A 9,837-nucleotide genomic window follows, 5' to 3' on the forward strand; every position below is an offset into this window, starting at 1 on the left:
ATTATTTTTAATTTTAAAACTAGTTTATCTGATGCCATTCCAGGATTACAAGCAAGAAAAAGAAATCCAAAACAAAGCGGACAACAAAAACTTTTGCATTCACTTCACTTTTAGTGAAGACAATAGCATCACCAGCCATTTCAAAGCACTCTCATTGGCAAGGCAGAAAGGTTTTATCTTCCACATAGAAATAGCTCATGAGCTGGTAAGGACAACTTTTCAAGAGGGAAGGTCTTTGAAGTTCACTGGCCTTTTCAGTTTTATAATAATACATTCATTCACTTGTTGGATATTTTTACAACTTCCAAGACAGCATTCAAAATATCCTAAGCATTTTTCCAAGGAAAAAGTAAAACTTTTGTCTAGGATGGGGTTTGTAGCTCAATGGGAGAACACTCACTTAGCATATGCAAATCTCTGGTTTTGATCCCTAGCACCAAAACAAACAAATGTCCATCTATCATCACATAAAAGTTATAAAATATTCTAGGAAACAGGCTGGGACAACAATTAGTTGTCATGTGGCTTTTCCAGGAATGACAAATGTCATGGGTCATACAATCCCATCACATCTTTGGCCTCCACCGCCTCTGATAAACCCTGGAGAAGGTGAGAAAGAGAAAGGACCACTCTCTCCTCATTCTAAATCAACTGGTTTTTCACACCTCCAGAATCTCCCTGTAGTAATGCAAGCCTGAGTGAATCCAAACACCAAGAGCAATTAAACTTCAAAGAATTATCAGTCACATTTTCAACGAAGTTAATTTAAAAAGGCTTTTGTGTTTGTGAGAAAATTATTGAGGTAAGTCTAGTGTTTTTGTTTCTTTCTTTTTTATTTTATTTTATTTTATTTTTGCCAGTCCTGGGCTAGAGCTCAGGGCCTGAGCACTATCCTTGGACTTTCTCAAGGCTAGAGCTCTACCACTTCAGCCTCAGCACTTTTTTTCTATGTATGTGGTATAGAGGAATCTAACCTGGGTCTTCGTGCATGCAAGGCAAGCACTCTACCACTAGGCCAAACAAAAAAGGGGGAAAAAAATTTCCCTGGAACATGAAGTCTAATAGACATGACCACTGAGCTGCAGAACTGTCATCTGAGCCATATCTACAAGTGTTTTAAGATTAGAATACAATGCTCCTTCATTCCCTGAGCAGACAGGTAAAATATGTCTGCCTAAAATGTTAGAGTATTAATTATTATAGGTTTGTTTTGTTTTGCAGTGCTACAGGTCAAAACCACTGTCTTATCTTCACTAGACAAGCATTCAAATGCTGGCCTATACCTTCAGCCAATAGCTTTATTTATTTATTTATTTATTTATTTATTTTTTGCTGGCCTAGAGGTTTGAACTCAGATTGGCACTTGCGTGGTTTGTTTGAGGGACTAATGCTCTGCCACACTTCTTCAGCCTGGCTTTTGGCTAGTCATTTTTGAGATGGGATTTCAAGAATTTTTCAGCCTAGGCTGGCTTCAAACCTTTCTCCTGGATCTCAGCTTCCTGAGTACCTAGAATCACAGATAGAAACCACTGGTACCAATTATGCCAATAGTTTCATTTACTGAAGGCTATAGTCTTTAGTTAAAATCTCATGGTCTAGGAAATTAAATGGTGCTTTCCTGCCACTATTTCAGATGATTTTGACCATTTACCTCCACATTTTGATGCTTGTGTGCTCAAGTTTTCTATTCATGTATTCTCTACTGCTTTCCCATTTGTAGTATAAAATATTTACCTCCCCCTCCTACCTCTCCCTCTCCACAGATATGTGTCATTTCAATCTCCCTATTAGATCTATGTGGTGCTTTAAGACAGGACTGGATTATTATGACTATTTAGATCCTATTTAGATCTGAGCCATGTAATACACATAATTTTCCTTTTTCCTCTTTTTATTTTGCTTTGTGAAAATGGTCTCATTATTCAGCCCAGGTTAGCGTCAACTGCTCCTATCTCCACTGCTCAAGGGCTGGGATCAGAGATGTGTGCAATCACACACAGCAATTTTATTCTTTCTTGTTTGATTCGAATTATTAATTGCACGTGTGATTATATGTAGTGGTTTGGTTTGTTTTCTATACACAAATCTCTTAAGAAACTTTCTTAGCCAGGCACTGGTGGCTCACACCAGCAAACAGTAGCTACTTGGGAGGCTGAGATCAAAGCAAGCCTGGCTGGAAAGCCTATGAGACTCTTATCTCCTTCATCACCTGAAAAACAGAAGTGGTGCTGGCACTCAAAGTGGTAGAGTGCATTTTTGAGCGTAAAGGCTCGGGACAGTGCCTGGGACCTCAGTTCAAGCTCCACAATTGACAGTAACAACAAAAAAGATTTTACAAAGGGATTTGTGAAGCCGGGCACTGTGGCTCACACTTGTAATCCTAGCTACTCAGGAGAGGCTGAGACCTGAGGATCCAGGTTCAAAACCAGTCTAGGCACTAAAGTCCATGAGACTCTTATCTCCAATTAACCACCAGAAAATCAGAAGTGGCACTATGGCTCAAGAGTGAGGGAGGTAGCCTTGAGTTGAAGAGCTCAGGGACAATGCCCAGGCCTAGAGTTCAAGCCCACAACCAACAAAAGAAAAAAAAGTGTGTGTGGGGGGGGGGGGTTGTGATATTCTCACACATATATGCAACAAACTGATTGTATTTGCCTTGATTGTATTAGTTACTTTTCTTAAACCTTTGTACTTTTTCTTGAATATTTTTTATCATTAAGTAGCGTCCCCAAAGCAGTTTCTGAAGACAGTGCATCTTCATCAATAGCACTCTTTTCAACATTCTCACCCACCCCCAACGCCCCCTTTTCCCTCACTTTTCTTTATGGTTTTATGAAAATGTATTGAATTTTTTTCCCTTCCATTTAACAAAACAGGTTTTTGTTTGTTTTTGCCAGTCCTGGGGCTTGAACTCAGAGCCTGGACTCTGTCCATGAGCCTCTCTGTGCTCAAGGCTAGTGCTCTACCACTTGAGCTACAACTTCACTTGTTTTTTCTGTTTATATGGTACTAAGGAATTGAACCCAGGGCTTCATGAATGCTAGGCAAATGCTCTGCCATTAAGCCCCATTCCCAGCCCTAACAAAGCAGTTTTTTAATACATCTTGATGTGTCAGCCCTTCATCATCCTCATCCGCTTCTACCCACCCCTTCCCTTATTTTTCTAAATTTTGTGGTATATACAATGAATTCTGGACCACATTCTCATTCCCCTCATCATTTGTCTGCTTCTCGCTCCTTGGTTCCCTCCCCCCCCCTCCTACCTTGCAAGTACCCATTTCCTAGAACTTACTTTGTTGGGCTTTGACTTAGCCTTTCTAAAAAATTATATCATTTGAGCTCTCCATTGAGTCTATTATACTTCAGGTAATTCATTTGTAATTGATTGCATACTAACCAGTGTGTTTAGTTATAGACAGATAGGCACATACATTCTAGCTACCACAAATGAGGGAAGCCATGCAACCTTTGTTTCTTTTTTTTATTATTGTAATTAATAAAAGGGTTACATGATATTTGCCAGATAGAATGTGCATTAATTCACATACATTTGATACCCTTTCACATGTCTTGGTACCTGATACCCTCCCCCTCACCCCCCCACCCCCCACACAACCTTTGTTTCTTTGGGTCTGACTTCACTTAATATTTTTTTTCTGTCTTTCCATTTCCTTACAAATGGTATATCATCAAATGTGTATATATATACTACATTTCATTTATTCATTCATCTGTTGCTGAGCACCAAGAGTGATTTTATAGCCTGGATATAGGGAATAAAGTTTCAATAAATATGAATGTATGTGCTCACTAACATTGTTTTGGTAGTTCTAGAGGAAACTCCATACTGATTTCCACAGTGGCTGCACTAATTTGCCTGCTTATCAGCAGTATGAGGTTTCTTTCCCTGGCCCATCCTTGTTGGCATTTGTTTGTGTTCTTGATAGTGGTTCTTCAGACTGTGGTAGGTGATCTCCACATCATTTTGATGTACATTTCCTTTGTGGCTAAGGATTGTGAACACTTTGTTATTTATTAGCCAGTTATACTTCTTTTGAGAACGGTCCAATTCGTTTGCCCATTCATTAATTGGATTACTTGTTCTTTTGGTGTTTAATCTTGTGAGCTCTTTCTATGTTCTGGATAAAGAGCTGGACGCAGTCATCATCCCCTCCCATCTGTCAACAGAAATACAGTTCTGCTCTGGGCATGATCTTGCCGGCTGGGAAAAAGTGACTTGGAGACTGGTTGCTTCATTAAGGATGCAATGCTAAATAGTCCCAGAGGCTGAGAGTCTGAGATCAAGGTACTGGCAAAATTGTTGTCTGAGAGCTCCCCAATTCTATTTTTTTTTTTTTTTAATGCCAGTCCTGAGGCTTGAACCTAAGTTCAAGTCACTGTCCCTGAGCTTCTTTTGCTCAAGGCTAGTACTCTACTACTTGAGCCACAGTGCCATTTCTAGCCTTTTCTGTGTATGTGGTACTAAGGAGTAGAAGCCCCCCCTTCAACTCCCCTCCCTTATGCTCCCCCCCATGAAGCTTTCTTATTGTCCCAGAATTACTTTAGTGTTATCACTTTCTAAAATCTTGTAGAATTAGGTTAGTTCCTGGCTTTTTCTGCTACTAGTTTAGGAGTTGGCTATTTTTACTTCTGCTCAACTTATCACTCTCTTTCCAATTTCTACATATTTGGGGATGTATGTTTCTGTTATCTTTTTTTTTTTTTTTGCCAGTCCTGGGCTTGAGCTCAGGGCCTGAGCACTGTCCTTGGACTTTCTCAAGGCTAGAGCTCTACCACTGGAGCCTCAACACCACTTCCGGCTTTTTTCTATGTACATGGTGCTGAGGAATTGAACCGGGGTCTTCGTGCATGCTAGGCAAGCACTCTACTACTAGGCCAAACTCCAGGCCCCTGATGTCATCTCTTTAGAGGTCTATGGTTCCATTTTATCCAAATTTTAAGGCGGGGAGCTGAAAAATTAAATCTGGACAATCTACAATGTTTATTTAGATGGCTGAACGAGTGTCTTATACAATGAAAATGCTGGATTTTCATGGTACAACTTCTTCCAATCACACTTGGCTTTTGTGTGTTTGTTAGGCTTTTTTTTTTCTTTCTTAACAGTCACTGTTAACACACTTAAATGATTTCCAGGTTTTGTCACCTATATCACTCTGGCCTGAGTAGTTTAAAAAAATCTTCCTTGATTAGTTTTACACTGTAGTGAGGAATGTAACCAAGGATGGACTCTGGTTAACTTCAAAGTAAAGACTAGATTAGTAATGGAGGATAAAGCCCTGCTTTGTTGTGCTACTGCCCACAAGTTAATCCAAAAAGGCCTGGTGGGCTCACTTGTAGATAGGAACAGGAATCTGGCTAGATTTTGCAGAACATTTTTCTGTAGGCAAGCCAGGTCCTGCTTATCTCAGGATTATCTAATTGGATGCCATGAAGTGATGCACTTAATGTAAGCTTCAGTATAAGAATGAACTGACTAAATGAAACAAAACAAGATAATTTGGCAACGATGGGATAAAAATTAACCCACAATAGTTCAAAACTCAGAGCCTTACTTATTTGAAATCTAGTCACATAATTGCATTCTGGCCAATTGGAACCTGGTGTATTGCTCAAGCTTTGTTTAATTGCTGTAGCTTGTTTACAAAGCAGCAGTCCGAATATGTTTGAACCCAGATAATCATTTAGTGAACGCAACAATGATGAGTAATTGAATTATTTGTGGCTTTGAAAAGTATGTTAGGCAAAGCTGTCTCCCCAAAAGTGTTTTCCTTGAAAAATGACAATGTTTAAAAATACACAGGGCGTTACATGTTGGCTCACACAGAAACCTCAGATTCATATTCACACACCTTATCAAAAATCCAACACCACCAAGGCAATATCAACAATGCAACATGACAGAAGATTTGGCAATCATTAGATACTTTTCAATTGCTGTAATAGCTTATCCCAATTCACATAGTACCAGACTGCATTTTTTTTTGTTTGCACACCCCTTATCAGCCAATTGAGAAGAGTAATACAAGTCAGGACTGGATAGCTCAGACCTGTAACTCTAGCTACTTAGGAGGCTGAAATATGATGACTGGTTCAAAGCCAACCTGGACAAGTCAGTAGGACTTTTATCTCGAAGTAGCCAACAAAAACTGGAAGTTGAGCTGTGTCTCATGTGGTAGAATGCTAGTGCTTGAGCAACAAAAATTAAGGAACAATCCCTAGCCCTGAGTTCAAGTCCCAGGACAGATACACACACACCAGTAGTGATACAAAGGCAATCTAAGAAGGGGTACATTTTCGAAGTGGCAATGATTTCTTCCAAGGAATTGACAATCTGAGAAAGAAAAATACGCCTGGTTTCCAATTTTTAAAAAATTAGACAAATAATTCTAATGTTCATGTCACAATGTCTCCATGTGCAAAAGAAGACCCAATGACTGTGGCTGACAAAGACTGAGGGCCTGCACAAAACCCCTAACGGACAAGGGTTGGACCAGGAGAAAAAGGAGAAAGGACAGCCAACAAAAGGAGAAAGAGGAGAAAGGACAGCCAATAAAAGAAAGACAGGCTGAGCACTGGTGGCTCATGTCTGTAATCCTAGCTACTCAGGAGGCAGGGATCTGAGGATCACAGTTTAGCCCAGGTGAAAAATAGCACAGTAAGACTCTTATCTTTAATCACTCAAAAATCAGAAGTGGGGCTGTGGCTCAAAGTGATAAAGTACTAGCCTTGAGCAAAAAGAGCTCAGGGACAATGCCCAGGCCCTGCGTTCAAGCCCTACAACAAACAAACAAACAAAAAGTATGAAGGCAGGAATAATCAGAGACAGAAAAGAGAACTAGAAACAGCTGGTTTGCATCCCCGAATAAAATGGTATTGAAGTGTTTAGAAAAAGGACTAGACTTAAGTGTAGCCATCAAAGCAAGAACAAAAGTTTACAGTCACAAGAAAACCTAGTTTATAGATCAAAACTGAGTAGTGACAGATTGTTGATCTGAGTGTACAGAGAGACAACTGTAATTGTTTCAAGAAGTCCATTGCCTTACTTTTTCATGTCACTCTCTAGATGTGTTCTTCTCTACAGATGAGAATGCCGTAAGGAACAAAGTGCATTATTCCTCAGTTTGACATGACTTGAGTAGGAAGTTAAATAATCACCAAAGCTAAGCAAGCACAGGAGGCTAAATTCACGTAACAGGAATTTCCACATTAGCTCTGTAACAGGATCCCTGCCCCATGCATTTACTGGGAGATGACTAGTGAAAGTGATGTTTTTATTTTACATATGGGTCCTGTGGCTTGAATTCAGGGGCTGGGTGTTGTCCCTGAGTTTTGTTTTTTTTTTTCTTTCTCTCTCTCTCTCTTTTTTTCTCTCCTTATAGCTAACATTCTACCATTTGAACCACAACCCCACATATGGCTTTTTGGGGGGTGCTTAGTTGGAGATGCATCTCACAGACTTTCCTGCCCAAGATGGCTCTGAAGCAATATCCTCAGATCTCAGCCTAAGACAACAGACATGAGTCATCAGCATCTAGCCAATTTCTTTTTATTACTTTTAAATTTCTACAACTATAGCAAAGATACGTAACCATACCCAATTCCTCGTTCCCCCTTTCTTTCCTCTGGACTCAAACTCTAGATCTTCCTGTCTCAGGACCCCAATTGTTGGGCTTTATTTCCCAGTATTAACAGTGTATGTGAGTGGGATCCATTTGTCACAACGAATGAACCAGTGCTAATACATAAAACTATATTGCACATTTTGCACTGGCTGCCTGTTTTCCTTTACAATATTGCATTTAGTAATGTCTCCTTTTAAGTCTACCTTGGCTGTAAGAGATTCAGATGTTTTCATGCCTCCAACCTTTTAAGTACTCGTCAGTTGCAATCTCCCCGTGCGCATTTTTCACGATTACTGAGGTTGTGTTCTGAGGAGAAAGACCACAAGGGCCAAGTTCCATTCTCATCACATCTCATCATATCAAGAGTACACATTATCAGCACCATATCACTGTTGATGTGACCCTTGATCATCTGGCTGAGGTAGTGTTGACAAAGTTCTCTTTACTCCCCCCCCCCTTTTCATCCAGGACATCCCACCCAAACAAGTCACTGTGAGCAAATAGGGAACTAAGGTGCCATTCTTGGAGGATGCGTTATCTATAAAAAAATATTTTAATCTGGGTGTTTATGAATGGCTCCCTCCTATAATCCTACCTACTCGGAAAGCTGAGACCTAAGGAGCAGAAAATTTTTGACAACTTTTACTTCCAATTTAACCAGCAAAAACCTGTAAGTGGAGGTGTGGCTCAAATGGTAGAGCCTCAGCCTTGAGTAAAAAGGCCAAGTGAGAGCACAAAGATCTAAAGTTCAGCTTCATCCTAGCACAAAAAGGAAAAAAAAAAGTTGAGACTTCTGCCATACTTCCATCAATATAGATAGAGGGGTATTTAGTAGACATTTCTCTGTAGTTCCTTCAAAACTGCTATTTTGTTTTGAAAAACAAACATGTTTCTTAACACTTGGAAATAGTCCCAACATTGTAGGTTATTTTCAATCACTTACTTTCAGGCATTGAGGTGTATCTTCTCCCCCCAGGCCTGGGGTTACCACTCCTCTAAGGATTTTCAGTTTTCATTGATGAGTGGTATTGGAAATGAAGGCATAGACATTGTTACTACAAAATTCAACTTTTACCACTGGTAGAACACCTGCTAACTATGCCTAACAAGGCTCTAGGTTTGATTCCCAGTACTGAAAAGAAAAACAGACAACTTTTATAAAACTCCAATTCTGGATGTAAGGAGGTAGCTGGGGGAAAGTAAAAGGTAATTATTGTTCAAAAAATTCATGTACTCATTACCAGACATTAAATGGTAATGGCTGTGTAACATTTCAATAATAAGATATTTTTAATGTCCTTTTTTTCCCCAGATAAAATGTCAGCTAGCACATTCAAGTTTACCTTATAGTGTTCTCAGTTGGAGCTGTTGAAGTATTAGTACAGGTGAGGTACTCTCAGTTTTTTAAGTATTCAAAAACCTATGTCTGGGGCTGGTAGTTTAACCTAATGGTAGAGTGTTTGCCTAGCATGCACTAAGACCCAGGTTTGAGTCCTTGGTACCACATACATAGAAAAAGCCAGAAGTGGTGCTGTGGCTCAACTGGCTAATGGTAGAGCTCTAGCCTACCTTGAGAAAGCCCAAGGACAATGCTCAGGCCCTGAGTTCAAGCCCAGGACTGGCAAAACAAAACAAAACAAAAAACCCCCACCAACTCTATGCCTGTGCCAGGTGCTAGTGGCTCAGTTTGTAATCCTACTCAGGAGGGTAGGATCTGAAGATCGAGGTTCGAAGACAGCCTGGGCAGTAAAGTCCCCATGAGACTTTCATCTCTTAACCATTCAACAGGGGAGCTATGGCTCAACGTGAGAGCGCTAGCCTTGAACAGAGGTGCAGGGGCAGCAGCCAGGCTATCAGTTCAAGCTCTAGGAACTGCAGAACAAACAAAAAAAAGAACTATGCCTATACTCCTAGCTATTCAAGAGGCTGAGAATTGAAAATCACAATTCAAAACCAGCCCTGGCAGGTTTTTGACATTTATCTCCAAGCAGCAAAACGCCACAACTAATGGCATGGCCTTAGTGTCATGGCATACCTTAAGCAACAGAGGCAAGGCTTTTGAGTTCAAACCTTGGTACTAAAAAAAACCAGACACCTAAAACCAAGAGGAAGAAAAAGAAAAAAGATAACGCTGCCTTCTGTTTGCTTTTTTAAAAAGAAACCTCTTCAGCGAGGCCGGAGCGAGCGGGGCCAG

The sequence above is a fragment of the Megascapheus bottae genome, chromosome 11, assembly GCF_031878675.1.
Source record: "Megascapheus bottae isolate mThoBot1 chromosome 11, mThoBot2.hap1, whole genome shotgun sequence".
NCBI lineage: Eukaryota > Metazoa > Chordata > Mammalia > Rodentia > Geomyidae > Megascapheus > Megascapheus bottae.